The sequence below is a fragment of the Notolabrus celidotus genome, chromosome 10 (genome assembly GCF_009762535.1).
Source record: "Notolabrus celidotus isolate fNotCel1 chromosome 10, fNotCel1.pri, whole genome shotgun sequence".
NCBI lineage: Eukaryota > Metazoa > Chordata > Actinopteri > Labriformes > Labridae > Notolabrus > Notolabrus celidotus.
Genome location: NC_048281.1, coordinates 25507226 through 25520749, shown reverse-complemented (window position 1 = coordinate 25520749; position 13524 = coordinate 25507226). Strand labels below are relative to the sequence as shown.

At 38.7% G+C, this 13524-nt stretch overlaps 1 long non-coding RNA gene across 2 annotated transcripts; it reads left to right on the top strand.

Annotated features, from left to right (window-relative positions):
- The first annotated feature begins 240 nt into the window (after positions 1 to 240).
- LOC117820087 lies at positions 241 to 11571 on the top strand. Of its 2 annotated transcripts, none has more exons than XR_004632687.1 (3): positions 241 to 404; positions 7447 to 7517; positions 10862 to 11571. It is a non-coding gene; the product is annotated as an uncharacterized LOC117820087 (long non-coding RNA). The 2 variants fall into 2 exon arrangements; XR_004632685.1 differs by lacking the exon at positions 241 to 404 and adding an exon at positions 7036 to 7341.
- Positions 11572 to 13524: the final 1953 nt, after the last annotated feature.

The following is a 13524-nucleotide window of genomic DNA, read 5'->3' as shown; positions in this document are numbered from 1 at the left end:
TTGAACAAGTTTGTACGTAAAGGTTTTTTAGCAGTGGTGGTGGCTGCTTCTGCTGCTGCAAAAAAAAGTGGTTCAGGGACCTAAAGGGTTAATTTGTCTCTCTCTGTTCAACGCTGCGTGGGCTGCGCGATCATTCGAGAGTGCATTTACAGCGTCCAATCAGCTGCGCGGAGTCCACTCTGCTTTCAGCCAATAAGGAGAATGGGAGGCTCTATCGAATTTGAATGAGGAGTGTATCTTTCGGCGCCATTTTCGAGTGAGCTGCGATTGCCTCAGCAGCTCCGGAGAGAGGATGCTGCTGCGAATGTAGAAAGCTGTGGCTGAGACGGAGGAGAAACCAAGCGCTCGAAATTAAACTGCGCTTTTTTAGAGAGAGGACGCTCGTATTTACAATGGAAACACAGGTAATTCAAGCCACACGCTATTTTAATGCGTTTTTACCGGACTGTACAAAGGGACCCGAGGAGAGGAATACGTGGAGAGGAGGAGAGACCGTTTGGCCAGCTTTGCCAGCTTCTACTTCTCCTAGCTGCTCGCCTCCTAGCTTAGCCTGCTAACGCGTAAAGAGGGATTTCTGAGTTTGCTGCGCGTAACGGTGAAAAAAATGCTCTCTTCCAGTCTTCTGTGTAATGCATGAGGTGAAAAGGGATTATTAAAAAAAGGAACGCATAGGTGGAAAATTATCCAGCATGGAGGATACACTTTTACTGAGAGGTTATAAATGAAAGTTGAAGAATATTGGAGTGTTTTTTTCGCTGGGTTTTGAGCGGGAGGTGCAAAAAGCAGCCAGGCTCGATCAGTCGGCAGTGTCAACACATGCACACGGCACCTATACTGGCTTAGGAGGGAAAAAAATCAATAGGAGAGACCGTGACAGACACACTGCCTTTTGTGGTAACTTAATTTCACGAAGCTTGTTATACCTATGGTTGACTTTTCCCCCCGAGCTGGTGAAGCCTTTTCTGTTATTGCGCGTAAAAGCCGGTAAGTTTGTCATATTTGACCTTACAGTAAGTGATGCCCTTAATGTTTTTTTCTCTCCCTTACATTTTCTGCATGTGTGATGAGATGGTTCCAAATTAAAAAAAAAAAATCTCATCCTACATTGAGTACATTCTGAAATGCATGTTATAGATTTAATGAACTTACATGCTGTGAAAATGAGGATTGTGTCTCATCCAAGTGACAACACTTCTAAGTTTTTCCACTTGATTCGCTCAGATAAAAAGCTCGATGATGGATAGTTTGAACCAGTAAAGTTAAACTCATGATTTAAAATATGGGAGGTGTTGTTGTAGGAGCGCTGATGCCTGTGGTTTGCAGTTAGGTTGGGGGTTTTGGGGTTTGTCGTAGTTTGAGGAAGGGTTTTCAGTCACTGCTCTGTCTTCCTTTTGCCTTTTTTTTTTGCCCTCACTAGCCTCGCTCCACTTTCTGTCTGCCATGCACCCTGATTAAATTCAAGTACGTTGAAGGGGGAAAAAAAACCCTGCGTTGGTCTAATCGGTTTAGTAAAGAGTGACAAAACGATCCAAGTCATTATTTACTGGAGAGGTTGTTTGTGTGGCGTTTTATCTCGCCTTTTTGCTCCTCATAATGACTAATAAAGCCGAGAAGAGAGGAAAAGAGAGGCTCCATATAATTGTGCGTCTGAACCCGCCCCTTTTACTTCCTTCTAAGTAGAGATCGGTTTAATGTGTTACATAATGCGAGGCCTTCCTATCTTTTGCAGTGTTGCTTTCATTTGAACAAATACATGTGAAGTGTTATGTTTGATACCATAAAGGAAATAACTCTATTTGAGGAAGGGTGAGGCAGACTGTGTGCATATAATTTTTCCTTGCACCCTCCCCACCCCCCTACATAAATGACATTGTGCTTACTAATGACATTTTTTTTCAGTCATTTTTATTTTGCCATACATTTTCTCCAGCACTAAGGTTTTTTTTTATTTGTGCTCCAATTTAATTAAATTGCGAGTGAAAGTAAGACAACATCACATTCAAAGGCATAGTTTCATTCACTGCAAATGCAGATTGAACCTAATGCATCTTCCCAATGTAACTGCTCACCCCCATACAGAAAGGTCTTCTGGGAGTTGATAGAAAATTAGCTAATATGAAATGTGGGGGAAACCTAAGTTGGTCATATGAAAGAGTAAAAGGTGTAGGAAGAGGATTTTGCTGTACTGTAACTTTACATGTGCCTATCTGTCAAGCAAAGTGTGAGTTCGTGAGAAATGCAGTATGATAAAACTGTGTTTCTTGCTTCCTAACGTGCCCGCTATGATATTATCAGATTTATAGATACGTGAATTTGTAAATATTTGTTTGAAGAACACAGTGTGTTCAAAATGGAGAGGGAATTTATATCAATCCAGGTTTGTGTTACTCTGTACATAAAGGGTGTATTAACGGGTACATCCTAATAAGACATTCATCCATAATTATAAAAAAATATCTATAAAAAAAGAATCGATAATTTAGTTCAAAAAAGGCTGCATCTTAATCCATTGATCTCCTCTGTACAAGCAGGCTCTGGTCTTCTTTACACCTAAGTTGGGATTTATTTGGAAGTATCTGTAGCATGGGTGTAAAAGTAGAGCATAAAAAAGTGTCGTTTTTAAATTGTGTCTCTATTTGGATTTTAAATAACACATTTCTGCTTGTATGTATGAGCTTATGTACACCCAGAAGTACACCTCTCCCTTTTTTTAGTGCTAAAAGTTGAAATCATGTATCTTCGGGTCTGTCATTGTGTCAAAAAAAGCCGCATAGCTCATACGAGTGCCTAAGATATAAAATCTAATTTTTAACAATATTAAATACATGAATGGATACTCCTGAGTGATGTCTGTGAAAGTGTAGAGTCAAAAATGCATTAAAAATTATACAAATTACACAATTTGTCTGCAAATGCAAAGGAAATCATTCTTAAATACACATGTTTAAGATGAAACTCACATTTTCAAAAGACACGGCACAAGTGATTTAAAAATACAATTTTGGTCTCTTTTCATTAATACAGTTAATCCCTTCATCAGTTTCCCACTGCCTGTGATATATATGAATACAGATGTTACTCTTGTTTCTTAAAAGCTACAAAAACGTATTCATTACACCTAATCTCTACAAGGAAGTAGGTATCACCCTGTCAGAGAAATGTTATGAGCAGGACTTTTAGAAATCTATAAACTTTTACACCCTGGTTGTGGACATGTGTCGAATGTGCTCAGGTGTAGTTGTTGAAATATCTCTGCTCATGTTCTTCTCAGTTCCATTTACAGAGTGTTTGACAGAAAAGCATTGAAGCATTTTTTTTTAAACACTTTTTATTGAAGTTGTGTCCACAGCTGATCTCCTCTAAAAAGCTACAGGTCTATGTCTCCCCTCCAGTCTCTGGTATTTGCCTTTTTCACTCTCTTTGCAGAGCACCGTTGTGCTGTTTCAGACTGTTAGCATGACATTGTGTGACTCATCATTCTATCTTCTCAGACCCCTCGGGCAAAATGGGCTCCCACCCCCATTTCCTGGTGAAACTGTGCCTCTCTTCTTGTACTTGCTCACATGTGTTGTAGCCAGGCTGCAGAGAACCCCCCCACCCTTCTCTTCCTTCTTTCTGCACCACTCAGCACAAACTTTATAGTATTCAAATTTGCAGTGATGGGAACAGGTTTTCGCGGGTCTAGTTGGTTGTTTTCCAGATGCTGGCGTTGGTTTTAGTTCTTTGCCTCAACAGAATTAAATAGAAGCTGTCAAATTGTTTTATGTGCATGAGCCAGTCTAGAAGAAAGACTTGAAAGTCTTGGTGTAGTAAAATAAAGGACAATAAAACATAATTCAAATGTAGTTGTGACAGTGAGGATCTGTGTAACCGTATGAGGATATTGTCCATAAAATTAAAGCTGATAACACGAGGTGCGAGGGAACCAATGCCAGGTCCTTGAAGTCTTCTTATAAGCATGTTTAACATTGGCTCTGACTTTTACATGCAGGGGCAAAGCATCACTGATGCACTGAGTTTACATCTGTTTGTCCAAAATCATGACATTCTTTAATTTGACAAGTATATTTTATTGAGATTACATTATTTTTGAATAATTGCCACGTATGTGCTTAGTTGCTGATGTAGTGTTAATACACTTGGCACATTTTAAGTCCAGATAATTGAAAAAGTGTGTTGAATTTCACAGCGTGCTAAAGTTTGATCCCTTACTGTGAACCGTGACACGTTTAGATGATCAAAAAATCAGCTTTTATAATTTTAGTAAATTTTTCCAAAGGTAGAAACAGACCTTCTGATCCTTCACACTGAAAATTCTTCCAGTCTCTCTTTTATTGTTGTTTTGTTTTAAGACAGGATGGACCTGGACAGCATGATGAGAAAGAATACGTCAGCTGTTAAAGTGCTGGTGAATTCTCTGCCTCATAATTAGATTTCAGGTAGTAATATGATAACCTGGAACAGCACGGGCAGTAAGATCTGACATAGCAGGAGTGTTCCTCCTCTGACTACACACACATGGTGTTTTCATTTCTGCTGCACCAGCCTTTTTTCACCTGAGGGTGCTAGATAAGCACGCAGTATTAACATATAAGCAGTTAAATTGGGAATATTTGTAATAAACCTTAAATACTGGTGGCTGGTGTTTTTTTTATTATTATTATTATTACAGACAACACCTCACCCACTGCTTCTTGTCAGTGTGGGTGCTTGGTGCAGAGAGACTGGATATTTTATTTCTGTTACAAATGTTTGTTTTTGGACAGATATAACATTGCCTTTAACTGGCTATTTGTTTGTATTTTTAACAGTAACATCCTCGGTCTAGTTGTGGATTTTCTGTTGTTGCTCATGTTGATCTACTGGTGTGTAGTGTTGTGAGGAAGTGGGTCCAGTCTAACAAGGAATGTGGCAGAATCATCAGAGATTAATAATGCTTGTATTTACAGTTGGCAGTAAGTCAGACAGTCTGGAGCTGTCATACAATATAATTTATATATATTTCTTACGTTTTAATTCTGTCTGCAAGTAAAAATCAGTCGACAGTGCGACTTCAAAATGTCAGAGTCCTCAGTGAGACTTTTAATTTTGAGTTAAAAATATTTTATTGTTACCCTGAAGTAGAGTAAAAGTATCCGAATTGAACCTAGGCATTTGAGCTGGATTATGTGCAGAAGAAAAAAAAGAAAAAAATAGTCCAGTGTGTGTAATTGCTGCACGAGTGCATGGGTGTGTCATTCAACTCTGACACTCTATTTCTGCTTCCTCTTTTTTCCCCCTTTTGCTTACATGTGCATGTACATACAACAGTGTATACACAAAATAGGATCCTAATTTCCGCCTTGGTCGTGGTTCTGTAAGTATCCACTGCTGCTAAGAAAAGTTTTGTAAAGTCTTGTGAAAGATTCTGGTGTTCTCACATTTGAATCAGCTGTATAGTTGGTTGTAGCCTGGGGGGGGGGATCTAGTATCGAGTATTGTCTCATGCTTTTGGTCAAGTGTTCTCAAGTCGTAGTTTTGAGTTGCGTCACAGTAGTGTACTACTTTGTCTGTCTTTCCTGTTTATTGCTCGTCTGTTTGTCTGCGTGGGCTCTGGTTTATTCAAATGAAGTAGTAAATAACATGGAGTTTGTATTGAGGTGTGTTACACTGAGTTAAAATGGATTAGTTATTCAGTAAAGACAGATACAGCGGTTGTGTTCAGATTACAGATTACACCAGGCACTTTGCGGACACGCTGGTGTGTTTAAATGACGCTCCATCATGGGGGGAGCCTTTATGATGTGGTTCACACTTTCTCTGAAAGTAGTTAAAAATGTTTGAGTCTATTTTTAAACCTTTGCAGAGATGCGATGTCCTGTTATGAGAATTTGCACCATGAATCTAAATCAACTTACTATTTGTTGTGCTGTCACCAAACCCAATCCAGGTGTTGTGTATATACATCATACATCATATTATTTTTAAACAAACTTAAATCACCCGTCCTGCATTTTCAAATAATTTTAATTCATAAATCTGTGTATTGTGTAGCCGAGCTGTGAAGAGTGGGTCTGTCACACTCGCACCTGACAGTTAACAGAGGGGGTGGTGTTTACCTGTGGAGAATGACTCAGAGGTCACTGCTCGTGTTGTCCTGTGAAATACATTTAGTCTCTTGTTGATCTCTGGGATGTGTTTTCACATGTTTCCAGACCGTCTGAAATTAATGTGACAAGATATGGCACTATGCTGGATATTATTTTGTTTGTCTGGGTGTGTGTGAATGTCTTGAAATAACACATCACATTACAAGCACTGATTTTCTGTATTCAGGTCTTGATGGGTTTCATCTGTGGTCTGCAGAGAACAGTTAAAACTCCTCACCTCCTGGGCTGCTTTTTTTGACTCACTCCCATAATAGTTCTGGTGGAGCACTTTTTACTTTGATATTGATATGTTATTGCAAATCGTTGTTTTGTAATTCTGCTTGAATTGCTTTTATATTTGCTTTTTACTACAGTAGAGATCCCATGCTGTGTCCACACTGCCCCGGTACTAGCTGATGAAACATTTTATCACACCTTATAAAGTTGTGCCACAAGTGAACATAGCTTATTTGCAGTGTGTGTATGTTGTTCAGCCAAACAGAAGACAACAATGATTGGCCTTGCTTGTTACCCCGGTGTTTATTCAGCTTAATTTTTTTTCAAGTGGTGGATTTGTTGTTGTGTGAGGTTTCTGGTTTGTGATGCCAAAGTGAAAAAGAAAAGAAACGGTGCACTTGATCTTACCTTCATTGTAGTCTTGAATAAAATAAACTGAGTTAGAAATAATCAGTGCTGATACACTTTAAGACTAGTTGTGTTTGCAGGAATCTTTCCCAACAGCTTCATCAACACAATAGGAAACCTACATTTGCATGGGCCTTCTCATGTGGATAAATGTGATTGCTATTCAGACCCCCACGCCCCCCCTAACAGCTGATGGCATTGTGGATCTCCTTTTTAGTTTGTGCTTATACCGGCAGAAGAACCGTGTTACACAAGAGAGGCCAGCCCCCAGACCACTTTCTGGGGAGGTGATGAGTTGTCATGTCCACATCCCTGTACTCGATGGGGTGAAGGAGGTTACTTGACCTCCAACCTCAGGGTCAGGTGACTGTTTGAGGCCATTGTATGGGGAGTAAATGTCGTAGGAACGGGTTAAAAAAGGCTGAGCAGTGAAGGTGACATGTCTGGGCATGCTTCCTTAAAGAAGAAGGAGAAAAATAGGGAGAGGTTAGAGTCATTGATGTGAACAATTCCACTTGGATTTGTAAAAGAAATTATCAGCTTAGAAGGAAAATACACAGCTTACCTGGTTGGTGCCTTTTTGTTAAGTAATCTTTATAGACATGATGAAATTATTGTTTTATTGTTTCTACATCAGTTTAATTCTTACAATACTGTCTTCTCCTTTGCACAGATGAGCTTGTACACTTGGCAGAGGATGAGGAAATGATTCAGCTGAAATTCTGTATCTAGATTCAACTTAGGGTATGTTGTGCCTTTACTGTTTTCCCACTTGCAGATAAACAGCTAACTCCAGATGTAAAATACTGAAAGGAGGGAGGTATCAAATATTTTTTGACCAGTAAATTCATTAACTGTTTTTGCTGAAGTCTGTAGGTAAACCTGAAAATCAGAAAATGCAAGTAGATTTTAATTTTCTTGTAGACTGAACGTATCGATCCTTTCCTAAATTTTAAAAATTAATGTATTAATAAATTCATCAAGTGTTATCTATTGCAAACACACGTCCACCTTCTCCTTACAGAATCCATCACCCCACAGATCTCCTTCTATAATAGTCCATGCAATTTTCAAAAATATCAGACTTGGAAAAACCTTCAAATTCTTACATTTAACAAGAAAAACTACAAAAATGTGACCTTTGTGTGCAACAACTGTTAACTGACTTCAAATATATTGCTTTGACTCCCCCTGCTCTCTCTCTCTGTCCGTCTCTCTCTCTCCTCTAACTATTAATTCCAATAGTTTTCATGGCCCTGCTCAGGGTTTAGGAGGAGGTGTGCACTTTGACAGGGGGATGTGGAACCTATTATCCTTGGGAACCTATTATCCTTGGGCTGGTGCAGGGGAGACTTGACAGGGAGACCACAGATCTGATAATTATACACTCCAGATGTTAACAAATGATTAACCTCGGAGTGACGTGTGGTGTCTGACATTAAACATCTGCATTGGATGCTGAAAATACGCATACAGTTGTTACTAAAAGATAACTAATAGATGGGGTGGATATTTTAAAGGTTACAGTTGAACATGTAATGGGGTTAAGGTGTTGCCACTCTCCTGGCACTATCAGGTGTGTCACACTTTGGACAACATTGCTGTGTTTCCCCACCTATGCATAATATACAACGCCTGTAATATTTAATATGTAGTCATAAGTGACCACCACTTGGAAGTAGAATTAGTTAGACTTGAGTGAAAGATGAGTCAGACCGTGTATCACAAGTGTAATACCCAATGAGAGATTTCTGTCACCTATTTATTTATTCTCTTGTTTTTAATCACCGCTTGTGTTAAGTGTATGAAATAGAATAAGAGACAAAGCTCTTGTATAAAAAGTGAAACAGGAAGTAGCATCGCTTCGGTGATAATAACACATCTGGAGGTTAAGTTAAAGACAACAAAAGAACAACTTGATTACATTTGATTTCAGCGTTGGCACAGTTTATGTAACTGCTTACCATTTTGCTTAAGCTGAGCGCGGTTTAAGATTGACTTGTGACCTCCAGTCAGCTGGTGCCTGAGCAGTGCAGTCTATCAGTGAACAATAGTGTGCTTTTTTATTTTATTTTTATTTTTTTTCAAGGAGGATCAGTCGTGTAAATGTTACATGGTAATGCCATTTAAGAAGAGCGAGCAGTTTGAGACTACTTTGGTGTTTGTAGGCTGACATCTGAAATTTCAAGAAGAAAAATAATTGAATGCAAGAACCACGTTATATCATGCATCCTCTGTTTGCCTGTCTGGGTTTAAATACCTAACCGTGTCACAAAGTCAAGGAAGCAATGTTTGTGAAGCTGACCCTCAAATCATAAGCTCTGTTTTTATTATAATTTTAATGTATGTTTTCACTGGTGACATTTTTTAAAATTATTTTTTTTTATGCCACAAAACAAAAATCACACTCAAACAGGATGAGAGCCACAAATATTTAACAGTTATCTTACTCTAGCGAATTAATTATTGTTATTGCTGCTACTGTGTTTTTGTTTTGTTTTTTACAGCCATCAGTTATGAGCTGCAATGGAGCTAGAGTGTGTGTGTGTGAGTGAGTCAGTCAGTAAGTGTGTGTGTGTGTGCTGAGGAGTATTTTTATGAAGAGGGAAGTCTGTTCGAAGCACCATCAGGGTCAGACTATCAGGTCCATTTCAGACCAGGGTCATAATTACAGGTCCATTGAGACCTCTAGTGGTAATACATTCATCGGACCCAGCCTTCTTAGAGATTGTTATCAGGATGGACTGTTTTATCACCCGTCCCAACAGACCCAACATTAGGCTTCTTGGAGCTTTGTTTGAAGGTTTAGATGTGTAGTCTGTGTTAACAAGGATAGACTCTGACATCTTGCTGAAAACAGTGACACACTCTTTGTTTTAATTAAAAGCTACTTTTTATGATGCTTTATTTACTCCACCGGTAGATTCACTCTGTTTTTAAAATTAAGGTTAGTTATTTAACAAATCTGATCCTGGTGAAGTTTCAGTGATTCACTAAACAACACTTGAACACCTTTGACTGCTTATCTCTTATCACAAACCATGTTGCCACTTTAAAATGTTAAAATGCACTCCAGAAAGAAAGAGGCTTGTTTTTCACTGTGAAACTCGTCTGGGGACTCGACTTATCTTTTTAAAATTTTGCCTCTTTTTTTTTTTTTTTTTTCTCAGGCTCAGCACTGTGGCTTCTATTTGTGACACTTAACCGAGTACAATAGAGCAGTAATTGTCTTTGTAACTTAAGACCCACTGACTGAGATACTGAACTCTCTCTCTCTCTGTCTGTCTGATATGACACCATCTCTGTCGCTCTGACAAGATGCTCACTTTGCAAGTGTGTATGGATCGCTTCACAGCAGCACTGTGTGTGTTAGTGTGTGTGTGTGTTAGAGGGCATAAAAATGAGCAGTATAGAGACTCCAAAGAAAAATAAAAAAATTTAAATGTGTTGTCATGCACTTTGCTATTCTTCCTGCCAAGTTCACATTGTTTACAATTTAAGGATTTTTTTTTTTTTTTTTAGGTATTTGTTACATTAGCTATACTGCTTATCCATTTGAATGAACAGTGCTAATTTGCAAATCCAGCAAAAAGCAGACCAGGTTTAAACTAGCAAAACAGTTCTGATAGTTCCCCTATTACTTCTTATATCACTCGTTTGTCACATTTGGTGCAGTTAGAAGTAGACTGCATAAGCCCTGGGAGTCTAGATGTTAAAATCACTTAGTTACACCACATGTGTACCCCAGTACGGGGACACACTTGTCTTTAGGTTGATATCTTAAGTGTCCTTGCAGCAGATTAGGGAAGTCCCTTGTCAATTTCCCCCCTGACCAAAGAACAACATCACTAAGAATTTAATAAAACAACCAACCTGCAGATATGAATGCACAACCATACATCTGAAATGTGCAAATCTATATGTCTATTGAGAAAGTTTTCCCAGAGTGCTGAATTGAGGTGTTCAAAAACCATGTGAATCTGACTGTCTGGTGTCCACATACAGTGAACTGCTTCACCTAATACTGCAATGTCCACACGATGACCTCAATGACACTAAAAAGCTTGCATTGTGTTTTTGTGTTTCAGGTGGAGAACGGCCTCGCCTGCTTTTGGAGTCTGCAAAAAGATGCTGCTGACCATCTGAGCGTCTTAGGTAGATAAATGTGAGGTGATGAGTCTTTACCCATCTGTGAATATGTGTGTGGACCAGAAGTCTGTGGGATGAAGTGAGTGTAATGATCAAAGAGGATAAGAAAAGTGAGATGCAGAGGGGACCACGACTGCAGTTCTGGTGATGCTGTAGCAGCACGGAATGGTTTGTGGGTTACACTGAGATGCAGGCCATACTGTGCTGCCGCAGTAAAACCTGAATACACAACCTGGCTGCCAACCTGTACTGCCTCAACCTGTTGCATATTTCACTCATTTTAAAGGAATCATGTCTCCTATCACTTTTGCATATCTAACTCATTGTATGAAGAACTGTCACCTGGATTATATTTCTGCTAATAAAACAAAGTTTGTTGGATTCTCCTTCTCTCATCTCCTGGTCGCCTTACTGTAGCAGCACGTAAATATTGGAGTTAAGACTTTTGCTGAAGCCTCCAGTATTGATCGTGCTGCTGAAGCAAAGCTGACCACTCACAGTCAGTGCATCCAACCACCAAGAGAACTCCAGGAGTGCTTACAGGTACAACGTTTACACACAGATTTAGATTACCTCCAGCACCATGTTATTTCCAAACACACTGTTCATGTCACTGCTTCTGCTCTCTTCAAATAAAGAATTAAAATGATTTTGTTTGTGTGTTTTAAATATTACAAGGTGCACATGCGGTTTAACACAATGCCATCACTAAGTGTCTTTTATTTAAGGGAAACGCAAAGTATTAGTTTCACTGGCTCTAAAAATCATGTACACGATTTTAAATAGTCCCGTCACCCGCTGTAGGATTCACGCACAGGACGGCCTGTGCGCCTTTCTGCTGCGCTGCCGGGGTGTCCAGCCGGTTCACCATCGGCCGTGGTGTGCACAGATTTTCGGCGGATTAAATTCTTACACTCATCATACTTAAGACTCTATACAACAGTTATTTATAAATATTAAAATGCTCTTTGATTGTGATTTATTTATCTTTTAATACTTTTCTTTGTCTAACATGTACTTTTTATACTCCGTTCACCCGTTACTGGCAATACTTTAACTGTGCGTGTCGTTATCTCATACCCACACACATGATTATTTTTTTTTCTTATATTCTGTAATATGATTTTTGTGCTATTATAAATAAAATAAGTGTCTACTACATGCGTAAAAACCTCCGTTTGAACTCGTGCCACGTGCGAACCTCCTGCATGCAAGAGGACATTTGACGACGATAATCCCAAATCAGACAAATACAAAACCACGACGACATGCATGTTTTCTCACCAGCTTTTGGGATGATGCGGCATTCTTTGATAATCTATTTTTCGTCAAATTAAACAGACCACAGACTTTCTGCGAATTTTAACAGTAAAAAAAAGTGAAGGAGTCAAAAGTCTTGCAGACCCAGCTTTGATTTTGATTAAATCACGATCTCTTTAATATAAAAATCTTGCAGAATATTTTGTTGACATTTTTCACGGTTGCGTGGATTTTTCTGGGGACGATCTGAGGCCCAGTAACACTTTGATGGCTACTGAACGGATGCATACCGCAGCTGTCAGTTTCCACTTGGCCTTACGGGCCTTTTACATGATAATTATGGAATCTTATATTTATTGCTCGACTTTAATCATCAATAAGCTGTAATTTTGTTATTTGACGAAGGTGAAATTTCTGCAAAACGGCACTGGAAAGAAACCAATAACATTTTTGGTGCGTCTCAGGATTACCTTTTTTTTCCTGCGCTCTGTGGCTTCATTTTTTTTTCCTAATTGGGAAAATAACATCTAAAATTAATATTTTTACTTGTCTGTCTATTGATACTTTAAAATTTAAAGGAGATAAGCTTGAATACAATAATATATATTTTTATTTGGTGCTGGCTGCAGGACGGACTGATAGTGTGTGTATGCGAGAGTGTGTGTGTGTGTGTGTGTGTGTGTGTGTGTGTGTGTGTGTCAGTCAATATAAACCCCCTCAATATAGTTCTGTTTGAAATATTTTAGAGGTTTTAACATTTTTGCTATTTTTGCTCTTTGAAGTCAATATAATTGTACGTTTTTTTCCTTGGTATTTTTCATATTTGAAAAAAAGCACACCAGACAGTTTTGGCGTCAAGGTCCGGTGTAAAATGACATTTTGTTTTTCTTACACCTGCTCCTTAATTCACCTTTTTCCCCCTTTTTTCCATCATATTCCTGTTTCTTTATCTACATGCTTTTTTATCATTATGCGTAATAGCACGCCCTTTTATTAATTATTTTACAACTTTATTCTTTTTAAAAATGAAAATTCATTACACTGTGTAAATAGTAATTTTAACACTATGGAATAAAATGGTGAAAGATGTTTTTATAGTTATAAAAAAAAAGTTTTGACTTGAATTCCATCGCTCAGAGAGTGTGTGAAGGGGTGTGAGAGTGCGGGACCTTATCTCATAATGTGGAAACACACTACACACACTTAACACACTTTTTACTTACTATCCGGACATTTAGTCTTCTGACAGGGTGGTGGAGGTGGTGTTATACACTTTATTTTAATTCAGCCTCACTCAGGCCCACTGCTCGTCCTAAGTAACGGACCATGCGTAATGTCTGTA